The 23,202-nt window shown below is 45.9% G+C and overlaps 2 pseudogenes; one reads left to right on the forward strand and one right to left on the reverse strand.

Moving 5' to 3' along the window:
- The first annotated feature begins 8,150 nt into the window (after nt 1-8,150).
- On the forward strand, nt 8,151-8,268 carry LOC136660767 (5S ribosomal RNA; annotated as a pseudogene).
- Nucleotides 8,269-11,033: 2,765 nt separating this feature from the next.
- LOC136660859 (5S ribosomal RNA) lies at nt 11,034-11,153 on the reverse strand (annotated as a pseudogene).
- Nucleotides 11,154-23,202: the final 12,049 nt, after the last annotated feature.

Below are 23,202 nucleotides of genomic sequence, written 5' to 3' on the forward strand. Positions count from 1 at the left end.
TCTGCTCTAATTGCATCGGCTCTCTTTATAATAGCTTAAGCATGCAACATGGGGACAGGATTTACAACAACAACCCTCTAGTGAAAGAACACGAAGAACTCAAACATGAGTGAAGACTCAGTGACACTGAAGACAAGCCAGTTTTTTGCCTAATGCACAGGAAAAATTGTTCAAGTACAATGAATGCCTGTGAAAATATGCTTCTTGTAAGGCAGCCAATAATATCAGCTCCATTGTGCAAGTCAACTGGAAAAAAAGTCTCCTGGTTCTGTTAACATAGATTACTGATGTTGCTCTTTGAGCAAATTTACAGCCCATTTTATCAGAGGGATACCTAGGGTATGGCAGGTGTGGACACCTGCCCTGGGTGCCACTTGAAGGGGGGCACCACGCCACTGAGCAGGAGGAACGGCTGGGGGCATGCTGCGTCATGATTCAGTGTCTTCATGATCTGACTGTCCCATTCACTCTGCTCAGTGGTGGCCCCCCTTCGAGGGATGCCACCTTCAAGTGGGACCCTCCAGCAGAGAAGGAACGGGGGCAGTAACCAGACCGTGAAGCTGCAGACAGTAGCATCTCCTCTGAGAAAACTTGGAAGTGACTCATGACATCACTGTCCTGGGTGCCAGGGCATCCAGTGATGTACCTGGGGCGGAGGTCCAGTGAGCCATATGGTCAGCATTTACCTCCCCCCATACATGCTGCCTTTCGCATGGAGGTGTTCTGAGAGCTGGGGAAGCCACGCACAACCTCCCAAGCCCTCAGAAGACCTTGAAAGGCCTTCTGGAGGTCAAAATCCATCACTTCTGGTTTTTGGCTGAGAATCATAAGTGAGATTCATAAGTGAGAATCATAAGTGATTGTTTTTGGCCTCCAGAAGGCCTTACAGGACTAGGGAAGTCACGTGTAGTTTCACCGGCCCTTAGAATGCCTCCTGGGGGGAAGCAGCAGGTGCGGAGGGTGGAACCCCCAGCTGGGGGGGGCAGCACCACTGGAGGTGTGCCCCCCAGGCAGCACAATGGCAAGGAACGCTACTGGGGGCATCAAGGTATGCCACTGCATTTCATGAGTGCATAATGAGGCAAATGAAAATGGTCCTACATTGGCCACAAACTTGGGTTGAAAACAAGAGCTTTCCCTCACCAGGGGTCCTCAGGTGTTTGTAAACAGAGGGATGCCGTCTCCATGCTGAAAGCTTCGCCTGCTCATAATGGCGGTGTTCAAATTCAGTGAGGAAAGGGAGGGGCCCTTAATGAAATCCATAAACTCATCCATAACTCCTCCAAAGCCAATACTCATGCTTAGAGGTGGGTGAAAATGGTGATAACGAAACAACACATTACACTGCTTCTGCATTTCTCATTTCGGTAAAAAAAAAAATTTAAATCTGAGAAAAAATAAAATTGTTTTATTTGGGGTTTTTTGTATTATTTAATGGGGAAGGATAATGACTGGCTGCATCTGATGACCCTATATCACCTATATCACCTACCTAGTACACTTTTAAAACTATTATAATTATAACAAAGTCTTGAATAAAAACACATAACACCACTTTCTGCATTTCTATCTTTGGAAAACACTGAAATCCACAAAGAAAATAAAACAGTTTTGTCCCACCTCTGCTCAGGCCCTTCTAAAATAAACTGTAGCTAAGAGAGACATCAGTACTGATAGGGAGGGCTAGGCTCCCTTTCAACCCCTCCCTAGCACTTGAGAACTTGCTAATGGCCCCCGATAGACCCTCCATGAACCTGTCCAAGTCCCAGTTACTGCCATCTGAGCCAGCAGCCATCACGGATGATTCTTCACACACCCAAAATCATTATTACCTTCACCCCATTTGGGGGAATATACAGAAAGGTCAAATGCCCAGTTTCACTGAGTCAATGACTTTGATCCTACTGCGTCTTTGCAGCCCTGGCCTCATTAGAAGTGAATTCAGCATCTGATTTATAAAGAGCCGGGTGGGGTTAGGTCTCTTTTGCAACTCCCGTGAAGGTGATAATAAATCTGATATTCATATCACAGGTGGTGCGGATGTTTTCAGAGGGATTACGGGAAAGTTCGCAAATCGAACACAAATGTCTTTACCTTGCTTTTGTTATTTGTTTCTTTGGCCTGACCCATGCCATACATGGCAAATCTTAAGTGCTGTCAAGGAAAGATTTCTTATAGTCTCCTCCCCACCCCAGTAACGCATATACTTCCATACTAATAAATTTTATTTTTTAATAAAAGTGGGGTCAAGGAAGCAAATGTCCAATTATTTTGAAAGCATTCTAAAGGCTTGTTTTTTTTAACTCTTTCAAACATTTTGTTCAAATCACATATGTTTTCTTTGAGTCAGTCATGGTCAGAAACCCAATATTGCCACCCTGTTCAAATTGAATTCTGCACAAACAGAGGTTGTTTGGGGGGGGGGGGAGAGAGAGAGAGAGAGCAAGAAAAAGAGAGAGAAAGAGAGAGAGAAGCAGGCAGGCAGAGAAAGTTGAAAAGGAACCCCAGAAGGTAAGCACTTTGAAGTTTATCATGAACATCTATAAACCACTTTTCAACAACCAAAAAAAGAGGTCAAAAATGATTTTTGTGGCAAAATGAATGAATAGGGACAGTTTTTTCTTCCCTTCATACCACTTTAGAAAGGTATCTCTTTTCCCAGTTGGGAAGAGCTGCAGAGAAAGGCATACATGGACCATAATGCATTCTACACGTTCCTAGTCCTCTATTCCCCCTACAACCTAAGGTATTTTTGCTCCGTGCCCCCATTTGACACAAAGTCAAACACATTCCACCCACCTGTTAGGCAACATTTAGAAAGGCAGTGTTAATGTCACGTTCCTAATTATCTCTCTCGTCTCAGGTTTCATTTTTTTGCAATGATATCTACACCACTGACAGCAGCCTTCCTTTCAAGCAGGTTCTCCCCCCTCCCCAACCCAGATAGCTCAGGTCTGTCTCTCTGTCTCCATCCTGTCATTCACTAAGCTCTAGCCATGCCCTGCACAACAGTGAACATTTGCAGAGCACATCTGGTTTGTCCACAGATGCTCCACATTCCTCCAGGCTGATGTAACTGATACCTTTGGACTTTTTCACAGACATGTGCTTCATCAGTCAATAACTCGAGAATCACGTTTGTGCGTCTTAAGCTGCCGTCCTATACTCACTTTCCTGGGAGCAAATTCCTCTGAACACAAGAGGACTTGGGGCCCAATCCTGAAGCTGGCGGTGCCCAGGACTCCAGCAGTGCCAAAAAGGCGAGCACCGGATCTTGTGGGCAATGTGGCTACCTGTGGGCATTGCATTTGCTCCCTTCCCCTGGGCAGACAGCAGTCGATGGCAGTGGATCTTCTCGGCTCTGTGCCTGTGTTTAATTGGGCACAGAGTCAAGAAGGCCCATGTTGGGCTGCCTGGCACATGGAGGGGGTTTTCAGGATGCGGCAGCAGTCTTTTGCTGTCTTCAGCCCCTAACAAAACCAATTCTCCCCTCCCCTGCCCAGTTCTACCTTCCCCACCCTCCCCACACCTTCCCCATGCCTGGAAAAACTGCGTTGCCACCTGGCATCTTGCTTACCTCCAGGAGCAGCAATGGGTGCTCTTTGTGGAACTGAGGCTCAGCACTGACTGGTACATGCTCAGCACCAGCAGCTTACTCCTTGTTGAGCATCGTGAACGTGCTTTACGGCATGTCTGTGATGACCGGAGTTGGCACAGAGGCTCAGCACCGCCTTCAGGACTGGGCTGCCCCATCGCAATCCTAGGGATTTCTACTCAATTGGTTCAATGGGACTTACTCCCAGGTAAGTATGTATAGGATTGAAACCTTCTGAGCATATTTGTCTGGATTGTGTTATAGGTTACATCAGGAGTGGGTTATTGCAGTACATGTGACACAAGCCTGCCTTTGAACAGTGTTTTGTAACATATCCCAACACATTCATGGAAGACAGGTCTATCATTAGTTGCTCGTTAGGAGGCAATGTGCTCCTGAATACTGGATGTAGGAGAGCAATAATGCGAGTGGAATCCACCTTCATCTTCTACATGTGGACTTCCTGGAGGCTTCTGGTGGAAAACAGGATGCTGGTTCAGTGGGTCTTTGACCCCTTTTGATTCTGTTTGATTCGGGAATCCTCAGTACCTAAGGTGGTACAATCCAGTTCCAGGTTGGTAGGGGCTCTGAGGCAAAGCTCTGCACTGGGCCCTCATGGCCTCCCACTGCCTGTCCCCTGATAGTGCAATATTTCTACCACTATTACTATCTACTATCCAACTGTTACTATCTACTATAACTATCACTACTAGGCCCTACCACTACTCCTGACAGTTCAAGGATTAGCCAAGGACTCAGGCCTTCTGATGGGTATGAGCCCTTGGTCACTTCCCAAGCTGGCTGACCCTCTACCATTTCTGCTGCTTCCTAGGACCTTAGAGAGCCCTGTCTACTCCCAGTAGATAATCAGGGGTTAGTTAAACCAACGATCTACAGATACATCTACAGATATATCTACAGATAACAGAAACATCCTTTATTAATACGGTCGCAAGGACTTAGAAGGCAGTCACTGAAGTGTCCAAGAACTGACGTGCAAAAACAGAACATGACTCAGCTGTCGCTTGGGGCAATTAGCATCCTGACCACTTTACAAATGTATATGATTTACCTGACAGATGCAATTCCCATCTCTGGTGTGAATAATATGATAAGACGGCGGTACTGTGCGGTGTGACCCAAAAAAAAAAAGGTGCCATTGGGTGCAGAAATAATTAAATTGACCTGTTTGAGAATGACGCTCAGAATTTGAGTGCTATAACATTACACATTTCTGCAAAACCATCAGAGGAAACAAAAACAGAACAACCCAAAATCACTGAGCAAGGAAGTGCAGAATGATTTGCTCTCAGCATTAGATTCAAGGGATAACATTACCCATTCAGTAGTTTCTGGTTTGGCACCAAGTTGAGTGTCACAGTATTAAAAGAAAAAAGGAAAATGTTGCCGCTGACATAACATTGCAGACAAAGAACAGATGATACAGCCCTTCTGCCATCCATCATGCGGAGGCATTGCCAACTGCAGGGCTTCTACCAGCGCTGACATTTCAAACAAAGTATGTGTCAGCCATATTAAATAATATACCAAGCTGCGGGTTATTAAGTATGGGGTAACTTGACCACAGCAATTAAAGGGAGATTAAAGAATAAGAGCCAATGCTCTGTGCGGTATGCTCAACAGTCCCCTGCGACATATGGGAGCCTTAAATATTTCAAAGTGTGAAAGCCACATCAGAAACCAAGAGATTAGTCCATCAAAAACCATATCTTTTTTGTTTCTTGCTCCCATTTCAGCAGGACTGTGAGATTCCCCTCAAACAGTGTTGGGAATTATGGTGCGGCTGGTGGTTGATTTAATTTTGTTTTTGAAAAAAATAGTTTCCTCCTTCCAGTTGGGAGGCACTCAAGGAAGCTAACAAAATGGTATGAAGAGTACGAGAGAGAGAGAGAGAGAGAGAGAGAGAGAGAGAGAGAGAGAGAGAGAGAGAGAGAGAGAGAGAGCGCAATTAAAAACAAGTCAGGTATAACAAGAAAACGATCAGCAACAAATGCAACAATATTGCACCAATCAAACCAGCACAGCAATACCAGCCAAGAGCAGGTCACCTGTGATCACCAGAAACTTAAGAGGCACAGGGCACAAGTCTAACCAGGTCTACTCAGAAGTAAGTCCTATTTTGTTCAGTGGGGCTTACTCTCAGGAAAGTGTGCTTAGGATTGCAGCCAAAGGCTCAATAAAACAAGTGTGTCTTTCAGTAGCAGATATGAAGCCAGTTTCACATCCTGCAACAGGGAGTTCCATGTGCAAGGTGCCACTGCAGAAAAGGCCCCGATTGTGGCTATTCTCATTGTTAGGTATGTAAAAGGCAACTAAGAAATGATAGTGAAGCATGATAGAGGTTTATAAAATTAACAGCACCATCTTATGTATGTCTACTCAGGCATAAGTCCCGTTGTGGCCAGTGGGGCTCATTCCCAGGAAAACGTATATAGGATTGCAGCCTAAGACTGCAGTTCTATACATGCTTACCAGGAAATAGGTCCCACTGGACTCAATGCACATACATCAGAACCAGAAGAAATTAGATTCTAACAGTAGCATAGCTAGAGGAGAGGAATGGTAAGTATTGCAGGTGCCGCAATGGACTGTGTAAGAAGCTCCTCCCACTTGCCATCAGAGCCATTCCGGGTAGCGATGGCAACATGCAAGAGACGCCATTAGGTTCGGCAGGAACCTGTGCATTGCCATGGCTACCCAGAATGGCTCCAACAGTGAGTGGGAGGAGCCGCATACACAGCGTGTTGCAGTGCCTGTAGTACTTACTGTGTTGCCCCCCTCTAGCTATGCTACTGTTCTATCATAACAATTCACTCTGAAATGGCCTGAATAGAACAGCATCATGGTTCTATAATAGGTTGGCACCAGTTCAAAATATACACTCAACAGTGAACGTCATGCCACATCCTGCGCTGTGCCTTAGTGTCCATGTGCACACCTTTACATGCCTGAGCACTAGACACAGGATACATGCCCCCTTAACCATGTTCAGAAATTCAAATTCTATAAACCCTAAAGGGGGAACTGAGTTGAAAAAGGCACCTGTAGTTAGTAACTCACGCTGACAAACTTTAAACGAGGTGTCCTAAAGTGGCGAAAAAAACCAGGGATGAAATAAAGACAGATTTAATAGGGACAGGAACCAGAAAACAGAGACTATCTCTGCAAGGATGTGAAGAAGCTCCTGGAAAATGTCATTTGTCTTATAGAAACTGATTTAGCTTTCCTTGAAGATTCAAAGATTACTCAACTTGGGAGAAGCCCTAAATTCACTTGAAAATGTTAGTCAAAAACAGCACATAGCTGGAGTGCATGAGTGATAGGTGCATAAGCTGTTTGCCCTGTTTGTGGGGGATGAAAGACAGGAAAGGGCTTGTGGGCTTCCAGTGGGCATCTGGTTGGCCACTTTGAGAAACATGATGCTGGAGAGGTATTGGCCCCAGCCAAAGTGATGCCCAAAGCAGCACCCAAATTCTGCTCCTTTTTTTTTTTTTTTAAAGCACATGTTGACACCACCACATCACTTCCTCTGTCCACTGTATTTGCAAATCTGGTGGGGCAGGGAGTTCTGTTCCCAAGATTCACTTGTCCTGTGAAGGCACAAAGTTAGTGAAAGGGTTGTGAAGGGAGACAGTAATCCTCCTTGCGATCATGGGAGAGTGAAAAGGAACAGAATAATGGCAGAGTCCTTTCCACCTCATCATCCTGCTACTCCACCAGTGGTGTCATTAGGGGGTGAGGTGGGTGCGAACCATGTTAGATAGACACCATCAGGGGAGCAACACAAAAATGACTTGCCCAGTTACATCTGCTTCCATGGAGCTCAGTCGTGCGATTGCCTCCCAGAAGTCATGACTTTTGAGACTGAGGTTTGAGGTTTGTTTGAGACTGAGACTGCAAGATTGTAAGAGGCTGCATTTCTCCGCTGCAACCACCATCGCCATTGAGCCACAGCTACATGTTCTGAGAAACTCAATGCGGAACTCATGGAATCAGAGAGCACAGCACCACCCAACCGTAGCACATGATATCTGCAAGGGAAGGCTCAGAGTGCTCCCCTCCTTTTCAACACACCTCAGTTGAATTGAAGTGGTACATGCAGCCTGCCCAGGGTACGTGCTGAGTTAGAACTCAGGAGCCATGGATAGCCAAGAGAGGAGAAAGAGGCAGTAATCTGAGCAGACACTGTGCATGGAAGGAGGTCCATGACAGTGACACCATGAGTTGCCACACTGGGTGACACCAACCCTAGAGACTCTACTGTTCTCTACTATAATGTTTCTTAGCAGCAATGCTGGTGGAACAAGGCACCTCTTGCCAATTCACCCTCTTCCCCAGTCTAACCAGAAAAAGGCTCTCAAAGATTTGTCTCTCTATACTTACACATGCTTGAAAACTGCAGGAGCTGAGCTCCTTGCAGGGTAGTTAGTAGCTCTCTTGCAAACTGCAGGAGCTCAGCTCTTTGCAGGGTAATTAGCAGCTACAGTAACTGATTTTTGAATCACATCAAGGCTTGAAGAAATTAGTTATCAGATCTTTCTATCACCCACCCTGCACATGCCCGATCTCGTCTGATCTTGGAAGCTAAGCAGGGTCAGGCCTGGTTAGTACTTGGATGGGAGACCACCTGGGAATACCGGGTGGTGTAGGCTCATACCATAGTCTTTCGAGACTGAAGGTTGCCAACCATTTGGTGACCCACCAAAATTCAGGTCACCACCCACCAGTGGACCTGAACCCACAGTTTGGGAACCACTATGGAATTAGTAGGTAGGGAGAAGATCTCAGGTGGACCGCCTGTCCTTGTCCTTCCACAACTGCCATCAACCATATCTCTGTGTGTCCCTGTCTCCTTCCTTTCATTTCCTTTGCATCCTCGCTCTTTAATTTTGTTGTGATGAAGGAGAGGTTAGGGTCATCCTTGCTTTTGTTTGGAGCTGTTGCAATCAGACTGGGTAGATTAATAAATAACCCCTAGAGCAAGACAATAGATGCCAAGTCCCTGCACACAACGTATTTTATTTTTCCTCCCCCCCCTTTTTTTTTTTTAACAACCAAGCTGTAAACTCTTCAATAATGAGGTTTGTAATGGAAATGCTGACTCTCCTTTTACTCCAGCGGCCTGAACTCGCTGCTATAATAAGCTATTTTTATTGTTTAAGTGATTACACCTTAGAAAATGACTGATGGTGACATAACGCCTGGGGTTTAATGAGAGGAAGTCTTAAATGGCTCAAAGTGATATTATAGCTCTTTAAACAGATGAAACAACAAAAATATTATGAAGAGGAGGAGAGAGTTTGTGGCAGGTGAAGGGCAGAGTGCACTGCAGATAAAAATATCATAGGCTGGTGTTTACAACTAGCAATAAGGGCGGATGAAACAATATATTGCCATTCTTTCAACAAGACAGTTAACCTCTAAATCTTAATAATAAAATTTAACTGATTCATAGAGAGGAGTGCAAAATACATCCCAACAGCAATCTGAGCTGGATGCTAGGACTGCATTCTTTCAGATGATCCAGCCCACCCACTAAGGGCATCAACGGAGGCCAGGACTGGCACACCCACAAGGCACTTTACGTGGACACTTTAAGTGGGAGAATGGATGGGTGCAACCACTGCCTATCTTTGCCTGACCACCCCATCCCCCACATCACTTTTCCTTCCAATTCCTGAATTTAAGAAAGAAGAGGGGAAGAGGAAGCGTGAGAAGAGTGAAGAGCTACAAAATCTTGGACACTCTACCCCACCACTCTCCTCTTCTCTACCCTTCCTTTTCTGCTCCATTCCCCACTTCCTTATCAAATCCAGGGAGTGAGAGGTGGCACAATAGAGGTGGCTGGTGTGCCTCCAGATAAGAGTGGTAGAATTTCGAAAAGTAAGGCACCATGCAAGGTGGCAGGAGGGGGAGGAGAGTTTTGCATGCTGGCTCAGGCACCAGGAGGTCTGGAGCTGGTTTTGACAGAGGCCCCACACTGTGTCCATCACCATCCAAAATTAGTCCTTTTCAGTTGTGTTTCTTGGGCTGTGGGGCTTGCTTCTTCAGGAGGCCCAGTTGGTGCCCTATGTCATATTTTTTCCCACTATGCTTTGGGACTCATTTGACCCTAGTGTGATTTCTCTATTCATTGGTTCTCAAACCAATGTGGCTCAAAGGTGTGGCTCCCCAGGGAACCGTGGAAGCCAGCCAAGTGAGCCATGGAATCTTTGTGAAAAGCCCACCATCCTATACAATGTATAGGATTGTAGCCCTAATGAGGAGCAGCGGCCAATGGCCCAGTAGGTCATGGGAGCACACTGTTGAAAACTTTTGGGAACCACTGCTGTGATTTGTTGTGATTTGGCTCGTTGGTCATGGACCATAGAAGTATTTTGAAATGAGTATTCACATACTGTGCAATGTCCTTCTGCCGAGCTGGAGACAGTCCTTCCATGAGTCAACAGAAGAACAATGGTTCATCCAACTCACAAACAATTTGATACATTATTGTGCATTCTGTGTGCATCAAGGTAGCAGCTCTCCAAAAGAGAGCAACACAACTCAGAACAAGCTTGTTGCAGGCAGCCTTGCAATTCTCCTTTTGGGAGAGATCTGAAATCACCTAAATCTTTTTCTTCACATGAGTAATTCACTCCCTCCTGACCTCTCTTTAGTTCAATACTGAACCTGGGACAGCACTGGCAGCTTCGGCTGACCCTAAACATTTAGTTGCATTAATCATGGGCTGGGGGTGGAGGAGATGGACTCTGAGCATCCTTGACAAAAGAAGACATTCTTTTTTATTCTTTTTTTTTTTTGGCTGGACATTGATCAAACAGTCTACAGGTATCTGTAGATCATAGCACATTAATCACTTTCCAGATTATCAGCTCCACCAGTAGAATATGTAAATGGGGTGCCTGTCAGTGATAAGAGGAAGTGGAATTTATTCTTTAGACAAGTCCATCTGGAACTGCTGATGCAATCTACCCTAAGACAGTAGGTTGTAGAGATAAACTCCTAGCATTAGCCATGCTGGTCTGCCAACAGCCCCCCCCCCCTTAAAAAAAAAAAAAAAACCAACCCAACAACTGCCAAGAACTGTTAAATTGAAGTGAACCAAAAGAGAGAAAGTAGCTATGTTTGTAACTTCTGATGTCCATACCTAGTCTTCATACCCAGGATAGTTCACGGAGCAAGCATATATATTGCTGAAGGCTCTGTGTGCTGCATTTATTTGATTTCATTTAGAGCAGCATTTCTCAATGGGTAATGCACATACCACCAGTGAAGTGGTGTCCAGTGGTGCACATGGAACCTCCAGACACCTGCTGCTCAGCAGTGAGACCACAATGTGACAAACAGCGGCATGAGGCTTGGCAGGCAGAATTCCACTGGTTGGCAACCTTCAGTCTCGAAAGACTATGGTATAAGCCTACAGCACCTGGTATTCCCAGGCAGTCTCCCATCCAAGTACTGACCAGGCCTGACCCTGCTTAGCTTCCAAGATCAGACAAGATCAGGCATGTGCAGGGCAATAGTTGCTGCAGAACTCCAGCATGTGGTTTTTGCTTGCTTGTAAAAGCCCTCCCACTTGCCCTGACCCTTTTACACATGTACGTGGTATTGCATCTGGCCTCCCAATTCGGAAGCCACTGGCAGTGACATTATCACCAATTACTTTCAGTGGTACTTCCGATAGACCATTTGAAGTAGTTCGTCAGAGGACAAAAGTTGAGAAATGCTGGTTTAGAGCAATGTTGACTAAGGGCACAGGGTGGGTATCATAAAGCTTTATGAAATCATGCATGGTGTGGAGAAGTGGGTAGAGAGATATTCTTCCTCCCTCCTGTATACTAGAACTCAGAGATGACCTGGTTAACACCACGGGTAGAAGAGTCAGGTAAGACAAGGAAGCTTCTTCATACAATGCCACGAGTGGGAACTCACCACCAGTAATATGGTGCTCGCCATCAGTATAGGTAACTGTGGGGGTTAGACAAATTCTTGAGGAGAAGCCTATCAACTGCTATATTAACTACGATGGCAACATGGAAGCAATATTCTTCTTGGGTATCAGTTGCAGAGAAGCAATAGAAGGGAAGCTCTTGCATTCATCTGCCACTTGTGGTCTTCCTCAAGGTAGCTAATTGACCAGTGTGAGAACTGACTGGATTTGATGGAGTCCTGGTCTGACCCAGTAGGACACTTCCATCTAGATCAGGAGTGCCCTGGGGCCACTTGTAGCCCTCAAGGACTCCCAATGCGGCCCTTGGAGAGCCCCCAGTCTCCAATGAGCCTCTGGCCCTCCGGAGATTTGTTGGAGCCCGCACTGGCCAGACACAACTGCTCTCAGCGTGAGGGCGACTGCTTGACCTCTCGCATGAGCTGTAGGATGAGGGCTCCCTCCACTGCTTGCTGTTTCACATCTGTGATGCAGCAGTGGCAGTGAAGAAAAGGTTGGTCTTGCTTTGTGCAAGGCCTTTTATAGGCCTTGAGCTATTGCAAGACCTTCATTCATTCATATAAGTTCATCTTTAATATATTCATTTATGTAAACTTATGTAAATTTATTCAAATTTTAAATGTAAATTAATTCTTTTTTTTTACCTGGCCCTCGACACAGTGTCAGAGAGATGATGTGGCCCTCCTGCCAAAAACTTTGGACACCCCTGATCTAGATCAGTATCCTGTGGCTCACCAGCTGCCTCTGGAAAGCCCACAAGCCCACAAGGGAGATAATGAAAGGTGCACTTCTCTCCCAACATTGCTCCCTGACAACTTGTAAGTCAGAGGTGTAATTCTGCTGTACCGGTGAGTAGCACAGAGCCATCATGATGAGTAGTCATTGTTAGATCTTTGTTTTATTTTTTGGGGGGGTTCAAAAGTGATATGTAACTATTTTTCACAATATAATAAATGATGACGATGATTTTCTCCCACTATTTTAAAAGCAAGAGTTATCATTATTTTTACATCATCAAGTCCGAAGCACATCACAGAGTGAGAGGAAGTAGGGGCAGGGATACTAAGGAGACGAATTTGAGATGATCACAGCTGCACATATTTTAATTACAGTATATGCAAGGGAAAGAGTGGGATGTACTCCTGAGTAAACCTGCATATGATTACACTGTCATGGCTCAGTCTCATAGCCACTAGGCAACATGACCATCACAGCTTTATCAAAGATAATAGGGATTAAGAGCCTGATCCTTTCGGGACCAGCACTCCTCTACTGTCACAAAAAAGATCCGTAAGGCACTTTTGCACCAGAGGTACAGGCACACCTCCAATGCCAGGCCCAGTGGCAGTTGGCGCGGGGCCATGGTGTCTGTGGCATCAGAGGACACGTGGCGAGGGCTCCCTGCAATAAGTTTTTCCACAGACCAGTGGCACAGTGTTTCAGGGCAGGGGCAGAACTGGGCAGGAGGAGGGTGGGGAAGGGGAGGAGTGGGCTAGGAAGAGGGTGGAGACGGCAGCAGCCTCTACTGCCATATCCTAGCCCCCCTCCCAGGCCAGGATATGTGACACAGGTCTCCTTGGATCTGCACCTACTGATCCAAGGAGACCCATTGGGGTTGCCTGGGTCTTGCATGGGTGAAATCTGGCGATGCTTCCTGTGCCCCATTGGATGCAGCAGTTGCCATTTAGACATAGCTGCATCTCTGGGCACTAGGGAAGCTTAGGATTGGGCTGTAAATTGGGTACTTCCTGCTGCTGGGGCATCCCGTTTCTTGTTTTGCTCCAGGTGCCATTAATTCCAAAGGGGCTTGCCGGCATGTTCACATATAAGAATTAAATGCTTTGTTGCTAAGAGAATCAGATATTTTCTGCCTTTATTTGCAGAGAAGGCAGGTGCCTGTGTTCAGCTTTGGCTCACCCACTTCCATTTTCCTCTGGGTAGCAAAGTATTTACCAACAGAAAGCACTGACATTTCAGTAAAAGGATGAATAAATCAATAAAATACATGAGAAATCCCAAGTTTTCAACCATCCATTATAGAATAAAAACCTTGGTATTACAACCACACTGTCAACAGTCCTTTCTAACCAGGGGAGGCATTCATGATAACTTAAAAGGATCCTTTAAAAAAACAAATATGTCTGGAAATGTTAGTATTTGCAAATGAACTTATGAACAGGTACTGTCAATATCAGGGCAGACCTACTGGGATTTTTTTCCAGAATAAAGTACAGAATTAATTAATTTTGCCTTTAGAAAACTGCCTACATCTTCTCTTGGTTTTGTATGGAAAAAGAACTGTACTTATATACTGAATCGCAGTATTATCGCATGATATCACTCCAAGCGTTATCGTTCCCTCTTAGTGCCCCTTAAGTGGCCATCAAAATATTCAAATTATATTTGCTCCTAGGATTCCTGCAATATGGAAAGAAACATGTGCGCAGATTTCCTGCCCCCTATGTAAGCCAAACAACTTCAACATCCATTATTTGCAATATTTTAGTGAATCCACGCTGTCCCTCAAACAAAAACAAAATGCAAGTTGTAATTTTTTTCCGGTAAACATTTAAAATAATTTCCTTCCAAATCCTTAAAATCTGCTAATCCCCAAGCTTCTCCAACATTTTATCCCAAGAGTGTCAAATTTCTCTCATACAGCAAGCCCGAATAGCATCCTTAATGCCTGCTGGGGGATGCAAATGACATCATTAAGCAGGAAGTGATGTCATTAAGCAGGTGATGACCAGAAATAAGCCCTTTTTTCTTACTCGCAAACTCATTTGCTGCAAATTACAGAAGAGGAAATGCACAAATCTTGATCGTGTTTTCAAGATGTGGGAGGTCCCCATTATCACTCAGGCCACCCTTTCAGCAGTGACATCTCAGCAGCTGAGAGCACCTGATGGTGGTGCTAGGAGAGTGCAACTATCATATGGGCTGGATAAAGAGCTTCTGCAGGCCACATTCGACCCTTAGGCCTTGTGTTTGACATCCCTGCTGTAAATCATTTGGTGACAATTCCAGCATTTCCACACCAACCACCAAAGGGGGTCAAGGAAGCTGAACTGGACTGTATCCCTCAAGCTGGATACCCTTCAAGGTTAACTTTGCAAGCCCAGCCCAAGTGGGCCACCAGCTAGCCAGCATTCCTGAGCCTGACTGCCTGTTGAAATCAGTTCTGAATTTCCCCTGTAACTCTGTGGACCTCAGAGAGCACACCAAATCCTTATTCCAACTTCCTGTCCTTCATTATATCTGTCAATTGTGACCAACCTGGCCTAACAATACTGTACTCTAAGAACAGTATGATGTAGGCACAAAGGTCAATTAGGTGAGGAACAAAAAAGAGGTGAGGAGCCTCAACACATGCACTAGAACTGCCCCCCTCTCACCAAAAGCACTCAGTGGCATGCAAGAGACTTTCCCACCATGCCTTGGGCAAGGAGGGATGGAACAAAAACACTCCTTCATTTGAGGTGGCAGAGGGGCAAAATTCCCTGCCAGTCTTCTGTTGGAGATTATCACTACAGTAAGCCTCAAGAACGGACCTGCCTTGAGAATTTTATGCCCTTTGGCTTCTCTTGGAAACGACTGTCTAGGCATGGATTTGTAAGACTGTTGCCTAAGTGGGGCGAATCCCAAGACTAAGATGCAGTTGATGTAATCAACCAGAAACCGAGCATGACACTAAAAGAGAGAGAGAAGAAAAAGAAGAACTATATATCCCCACTGGCTTAATCTCAAGCAAATTATGTTCTTCAAAATGCAGGAAAGTATATTGGGAGGAACACTTAGAAATAATTGCCGCGAGAGGTAGGTTGCTTGAGGTATATCTTCCGAGACAGTGAAGAATGGAAGCAAATGGGAATGAATGAACAAATTAATGATTAAGGAAGATTCCCTTCACCATTACCCTGCTCTGGAAGCCCTGTCCAGCCTGGCCTCCCAGGTTCAAGCAATATTTCATTGTCACCATGTGCCAAGAAATTGATTCAATTAAGATTAGCAGCCTGTGATTTGGGATGGGGAGTGCAAAAGAGACACTTTGGGGGAGCCGACCCTCGCTCACATCCTCTCTGTGCTCTCAGTGTGACCTGAAGAGCCCACAACTGACCTAAGTATAATGGATCATCCAGTAAATCTAGAGACCAAAAGATAACAGAAAAACCCCCAATGGCCCCTTATAATTCAAATGCTAGTCTAGTCCTTCCTATTTGCATACAATGGCTTCAGTACAGTCAAGCTGGGTTCTTATATCTTGTAGGAGCACAATCCAAAAATGAGAGAGAGGTGAATAGACTTTCATAGTAATTCAGCGGTGTCTGTCTTTGTACCAGGGCTTCAGTAAGCTGTCGGAATTCATGGTAGCACTTTTTGAACCATTTGAATAACAGGTTCACCCTTGGCATTTGTGAAGGATTCATTCCAGGATCCCCTGTAGATACTGAACCCATAGATGTTGAGATTCACAAAGGGGAGCTCAGAGGACCTCTGGATGGGACCACAAGTGTCTTCAGGTCATGTCTGAAGGTGTTCTGAAGCTTCTGAGAGGCACTTCCAGTTTTTGTCAAACCAGAAGCTTCCGGGAGGTCCTGCAGGAGGTCATGCATGACCTCTTAGAATTCTCCTGACTCAGAACATCTAGCTTGGCATTGTCCACATCATCCATCAGTTGCATTTTAGGAAGTCTCCCAACTCTACCTGGAGATGCCAGAGATTGAACCTGAGACATTCTGAGTACAAAACAAGTACTTTACCACCAAACTATGCTCCCTATCTCAATTGTTACTGTCCGTGATCTCCATGAATGCCCAACACAGTGTCAGAGAGATGATGTGGCCCTCCTGCCAAGAACCTTGGATACCCCTGGTCTAGAAGTAGGCAGAAAGAAAACAAGGGGGGAGGATGGAAAATGGAAGAAGGGGTGCACAAGGAAAGATGCACTTATTTCACCTGCATGTACATACAATTGGTAGGAGGGATATTGGGATGTATTATGGGGTATCTTTGAGAACTGTAAACTTCAACTTTTTAAAGTTTGCCTTCAGCCCCAAGCAACTCAGAAACCAAAGGAGCATTCGAAAATCCTGTTAACAGTGGGCACTCATAAACCTTTTGGAAGCTTCCAACCAGGCAATGAAAGATATTGCACATCTCCTATTGCACATCCCCAGCATTTGGTATTCACAGGTATCTTGTCTCTGACCATGGAGGTTCTATGGTTCATAGATGGTAGTTCATAGCCTGGGATAGATCTCCCTCCATTCCTCTAATCTTTTTCCAAAAGGCCATCTAACCTAGTAGCTAGCACTGCTTTTGACATCCCTGAATGCCATCTGTTAAACTTTGCATCTTGAACAGCATGTGGGCAGAGGAATCTTGTCAATGGCAACCGCCCTTTTGCAAAGTTTCTCTATCGGTCCTTCTACAGCTGCAATTTCTCAAAAGAGACGGGGCTGGTTGCGAGCTGGGCTTTGCTCACAATTCACTTTTAAATAGTTGCAACAGGTTTATGGCCTTTAATGATCACCCCCTTTTGTGTGGAGGATTGCCAATCAAGGATCACTTAATGACAAAACAGAATAAATTAACCCCTATTCAAGGCACAATGCCCAGAATTGCTCTGGTTAGTGTTTAGACACAACAGAGTCTTAGAAGAAAGCTCCTTTACCAAGCAGGGCAGCTATCATTAACAAGCCCTTCTCCTCTTCTCTTCAGGCCGCCATCTACAATGGCCTGACCTTTGCACTCCAAGCTTTTGCTGTGACCGATGGCAACCGTTTTAACATTTGGGTTAGTCATTTAAAATCCGCAGGTGTGGCGGACATACAATACCTAATAAAGTGCTTGTGTGGGGATGAATGCATAGGCCCCCGCGCCCAAGGGAGAACCTCGAGGGAAGGCCGCGCAATGTGCAGGAATTAGCCCAGGCGTTTCAAAAAGGTTAATGTACCGTAATCCTGATCCACTTGTTAACAGAGCCCGAAATGCGTTTTCTTTGGTTGACAAAAGAGAGAGCTCCTGCCAACAGAGTGGTCATCATTGGAGTCAGTTGGATTTCAAAGGGAACTGACTCCTAAAATGAATGTGCTTCTGCTACATCAGACCCCTTGAGACACAAAAAATCCAATGCTTGTGAAGCATGTGTGTCCCATGGGGGGGGGGGGTGAGGCAATGTGGTGTGCCTCCCTAGAATTCTAAAGGTACTGGACATTCTAAAACAGAATGGATTTTGGTGGGCCACTGTGAGATACAGGAAGCTGGACTAGATGGGCCTATGGCCTGATCCAGTGGGGCTGTTCTTATGTTCTTACGACAGACATCTCTTAATGAAGTCAGATCTGATGCATGGCCTTCCATAACCAGAACAGTAGATCCCATGCAAAGAATAGGAAAAAAATGCAGTTTAGGACTGGTTAAGTCCTATCCACACTGACTGGAGTCCTTCTCAAAGGCAATGAGTTTCACCCAGTGTGCTGGGTGTGAATGTGCTGTGTGTGACTATTCAACCAGTGTACTGTTTGTGAATGGTCTGCAGGTGTGCCGTGGGAGTTTGGGGGTAGGTCGTTCATTAGAAGGGACATTGGGGGATGTGAGCCCACCCAACAGCAGCGTTGTGCCTTGTCAATTGTCAAAAAACTGAGGTTGTGCCTTGACAATCTTAGGACCCTGTCAAATTGCCATGAGAAGAAAAAGGTTGACAATGTCTGCTCTAAGGTTTCCCAGGAAAATACCAGGAAGTGAAGCTGGGAATTCCAGCATGTAAGGCATGTGCTCTGCCACTGAGCTGTCCACATGGCCTAGGTCAGGGGTGCCCAAACCCCGGCCCTGGGGCCACTTGCGGCCCTCAAGGCCTCTCAATGCGGCCCTCAGGGAGCCCCCAGTCTCCAATGAGCCTCTGGTCCTCTGGAGATTTGTTGGAGCCCACACTGGCCCGACGCAACTGCTCTCAGAGTGAGGGTGACTGTTTGACCTCTCATGTGAGCTGTGGGATAAGGGCTTCCTCCACTGCTTGCTGTTTCACGACTGTGATGCAGTAGTGGCGGCAAAAGAAAGGCTGGCCTTGCTTTGTGCAAGGCCTTTTATAGGCCCTGAGCTATTGCAAGACCTTCATTCATTCATATAAGTTCATCTTTAATATATTCATTTATGTAAACTTATGTAGATTTATTCAAATTTTAAATGTAAATTAATTCTTTTTTTTTTCCCCCCCCGGCCCCCGACACAGTGTCAGAGAGATGATGTGGCCCTCCTGCCAAAAACTTTGGACACCTCTGGCCTAGGTCACTGTGGCTGACATAGCACCATGCAATGGTACAGGCATGTGTCAATGGTACAAAGGCTACAGAGAGTCAGAACAATGACCTGGATTTACAACTGATAGACCTTGTCCCACCAACATTGTTTCTTCAGACACCCCCTCGCTGTCCCTTGGAACAGCCTCCTAAAAAACTTGCATGATACTTGCTTGTTTCAAACCCCTTTCAGCCCCTTGCGTTTGGTCTTCTTAGGGCCAAATGACATTTGATGCATGTGTTCAGCCCTTGTGCGTTCTTTCTGTCTTAACAAATTGTGCATTCATGTTTAGTTTGGCTCTTAAAGCAATCTTTTCTGTGAAGCCCTAAGTACAGCCATTTAGAGCGCAAGCCAATGCATGTCTACTCAGAAGTAAATTCCATTGAATTAAACAGGACTTACTCCCAGGTAACTGATAGATTGTGTATGGGATTACATCCTGAGCCCCCATGTTCTACTGCAAGGCTACAATGCTGTCCACACTGATCCGGAAGCAAGTTCCACTGAATCCACTGAGACTTACTTTTGAGTAGACATGCATAGGATTGTGCTGTAAGTAGGTTTACACATATATAACAGAAACAATTGTCCAGGCTTTCTAGTTTGTCCTTGATTCCATCCCCTCTCCTCCCTTTCATCAGTATCTTATTGTAGGCTTGCTGGGGCAGAGATCTGCTTTTTCATTCTGTGTAAAGCGTCACATACATTGAAGGCACTATACTGTATTCTTAACAACAATATTTTTATTGCCAACAACTGCAATAATTATACAATCACACATCTACCCTCATGGCAGGAAATAGCATCCTATAAACAATTCTATGCTCAGAACCCTACATTTCCCCCCAAAAGTGTCCCCTACTTGTCCCTCTGACATCTCCAGGCAATGCCTGTCTCCTTAACCAATTCATAACTTCTGTGTTCTAGTAAACATCTTGATTCAATTGGCAGGCTGTACTTAATTACATGGGTTGTGGGGGGAGAGCGGGGAGGGGGGACAGCCCTTGTTTATCTCCTTTAAACAGTGCCTTGGTTGCAAGCCTGTGTTATCTCTGGTGTGAAATGTAGGCCGACAACAATTAATGCTTCCTATCCCGGCAGCTCCACAGCTTTCACACAGGGGGAGGGGGCTGGGGGGGCAGGTTGGCTGGAGCAATGTAATTCCTCTCCTTCAGCCACAGTCGGCCCTGGGCCTTCCTGTCACTCATTATGTGAGCGGCAAAAGAAGAGTAACAGCAGCAGCTGACAAACTGGCGGGGGCCTCCAGAGAGCCTCCCCATGATAAAGCGCCTTGCTTTGTGCTGTAATCAGCTTGCAATACATGCATTACTTCCTAATGAGAGCCGTGTTTAAACAACTGTATAGAACACATCTGTCCGAGCCCTGGGATTTGAAGCCGTGTGACCAATTCAACAGCTGAAAGTTAAATTAATGGTAAAGAGTTTAATTGTGAGTAAACAATGCCACATTAAGGAGCAGTAAACACAGCAGTGGGGAAGCTCAAATGACGGAGCGTTCAATCACAGATGTGACTGCTTCGGTGCTCTCCTTAATGATCTTCCCCCAGCTATACCTTATGATGGTGTTATTGCCCTGAAAAGGCCGCTTTGCTTCCTTGACTCTTGCTCACCTTCTGCGCCGTCCTTTCTGACAGTCTGTTCAGAGGACTCAGTAGATGAGTGGATATGATGGGGGCCCCACAGCCCCTATAGAGACAGAAGACTGAGTACATTTACCATGTCTAATGCATGCTCTCCCTACATGGAGCTCTTGCTTGCATAAGCTTTCCTTTCAGTTTCATGGAGGGAACAGTTCTGCTTGACCATAACAGTATAACAACATAACTTCAGGAAAGTCCCTCTAGATCAGACCAAGGGCTGGTCCAAGATCTCCTGAGGCCAAGTGCTTTCTCCCTTACTAGATGATGAACCAGCCTCTGCTGTTCCCACTTTCCAACATTCTAGAGCAGCACTATCCTCCCCTCCACAGTTCCTCTTCCACTCTTCCTTTTCCAATCAAGGGAGTGGAAGGAGGAACAGGGGAGGGAAGCAGGTGGACAGAGATAGGTGCCCCCACCAATCTGCTACCAGAGGCAGCCTCTTCAGTTGGCCTCATTAACGTGGTGGCCTTGATTTTGACCACTCTCATCCAAAGCACATCACTGACTTTTTGCTGCCCTGGCAATCAATTTGATAAAGATTCTAGAATCTAGAGCAGTGGTTCTCAAACTGGTGGGTCACAACCCTTCAAGGGGCGGGGTAAGGGGAGAAGCAGCAACACGATCCCCAGGATCATGTCGCTAAGGGGGTGAGGGGGGTGCTTTCCACTTACTTGTAAGTAGGTAGGGCTGCAGCAGGTTGCAGGAGGTGCAGGGAGCCCTGCACAGCCCTCCGCAGGCCTCCCTTAGAATGTTCAAATGGATCGATTGCTAGATCTCTCCATTTGAAGATTCCAAGCCTCAGGGAGCCCTGCAGAGGGATGGGTGCGTCAAGCACAGCTTGACTCGAGTTGAGTCACAAGTCTCTGCCCCCACAACTCGACTCGAAAATGAGTCCTAATAGCTGGACTTTCTGAGTTGCTCAGAGCACTTTGGTGACTCAGAAAGACTTGAGTCACAAATCTTTCCCTTTTAAAAGCCAGCAGCGGCTCTGCAGCAGAAAACGGGGCTGCTGCCAGGGTGTGTGTGTGTTGGAGTTCTTCTGTTACTCCCTTGATGCCCCCATCGCATCTGTAAACAAGGCGGGAGCGAGTGGGACGGACTGCGTGAGAGTGGTGACAGAAGCAGCAGGAGGGAGAAGGGTCATGTGCTGGGAGGCTTACCAGTGTGACCTGAGCCTTTGCTGCTCTACTCAGAAGTAGTCGCATTCGGTTGTTCAATGAGGCTTCCTCCTCCCAAGTAACAACAGAGCCCAAAAGAGCCATGAGGTTAGAAAGTGTGATTGCTACAAACCGCCTCCCCTCCCCAGCTTCCCCACCTTCTTTTCCTTCTCCCTGGTTGTCCAGCCAATTCTAAGGCTAGAACCCCTTTGGGTTCCTCCTTCTGCCCTACCTCATCCAAAGAAAAAAATCAGACCACCCATTCTTCATCCAATGACCATTGGTTCCTTCAGAGATGGACAAGACAGCCTGCTCCTCCTCTACCCTCCTGCTCGATGCAGAAGCAAAACATTAACTCTTCCTTGCTTCCTGGCTGGAACTTCTCTGCTGCTCACCTGGTCTGAATGATGGCCCCACAAGGTCTTTCACGCTGCTAAAAAGTAAGCAATCAATCCGGACACAGACAGACTGGAGTCTGCATGCTTGGGGATCAAGTGCTGAGTCAGTGGCCTCAGACTCAAGTCATCGATGCAGGTGACAAGTAAGCCAAAAACACTTTTTTTGTGAGTCAGATTAGAGTCACCTGACTTGAGTTCTCATCCCTGTTATGTAACCAAAAGACAAGAACCACACTGCAATCCTATGCATGGTTGCTTGGAATTAAGACCTATTGTATCAAATGGAGCTTACTCCCTAGTTAGTGTGTTTATGATTGCAGCCCAAGATGCTTAAGAACATAAGAGCCCTGCTGGATCAGGCCATAGGCCTATCTAGTCCAGCTTCCTGTATCTCACAGTGGCCCACCAAATGCAGCAGGGGGCACACAAGACAACAAGAGACCTTCATCCTGGTGCCCTCCCTTGCATCTGACATAAATTTCCAGTGCATCCAGTGCATCCAGTGCATCTGACATAAATTTCCAGTACTTAAATTTCCAGGGCTAAATTCACTGCTGGCTGAGTCAAGGACCACAGACCGTACTAATTTCCTAATTGCCATGATATCCGTTTCTTTGTATGGGCTGCAACATCTGAAAGTGGCAGGTAGAACAGTCACATGGACACCCTGTAAAGACCTCAGTGCGAATCACACACTCAGGTGTTCACACCTGGATATGGTACTAAGGTTGTGTGAACGCACCCTGACAGCCGCTGGACTTGTTGCCTCTTGTTTACTGAGAAATGGAAAGAGCAGTTGCTCCTGTGTGGACGTTCAATAGTAATTAACGTTTGTAAAAGGAAAGAAAAACAAAACCTCTGACTCCGCAAGTCCCTGGGCAAAAATCCCTGTACCAGAGCTTGGATGGGGACTCTGGCTTTATTTCCTTTTTTTTTTTTTCTTCCCTCTTCTACCTACTGTGGAAGTCCATTCTCACTCTTTATTGATTTTGGTCTCCAGACGGCATATAAATGACAGACTATATTAAGATGCTGCTCATTGAAATGTCACCTCCATCAATATCGCAAGGCAGTGCTAAGTGAGCAGTCCTCTGCTGTTTTGTGGTGTATATTTACCCGTC

This window comes from Tiliqua scincoides, chromosome 9 (genome assembly GCF_035046505.1).
Source record: "Tiliqua scincoides isolate rTilSci1 chromosome 9, rTilSci1.hap2, whole genome shotgun sequence".
Lineage (NCBI taxonomy): Eukaryota > Metazoa > Chordata > Lepidosauria > Squamata > Scincidae > Tiliqua > Tiliqua scincoides.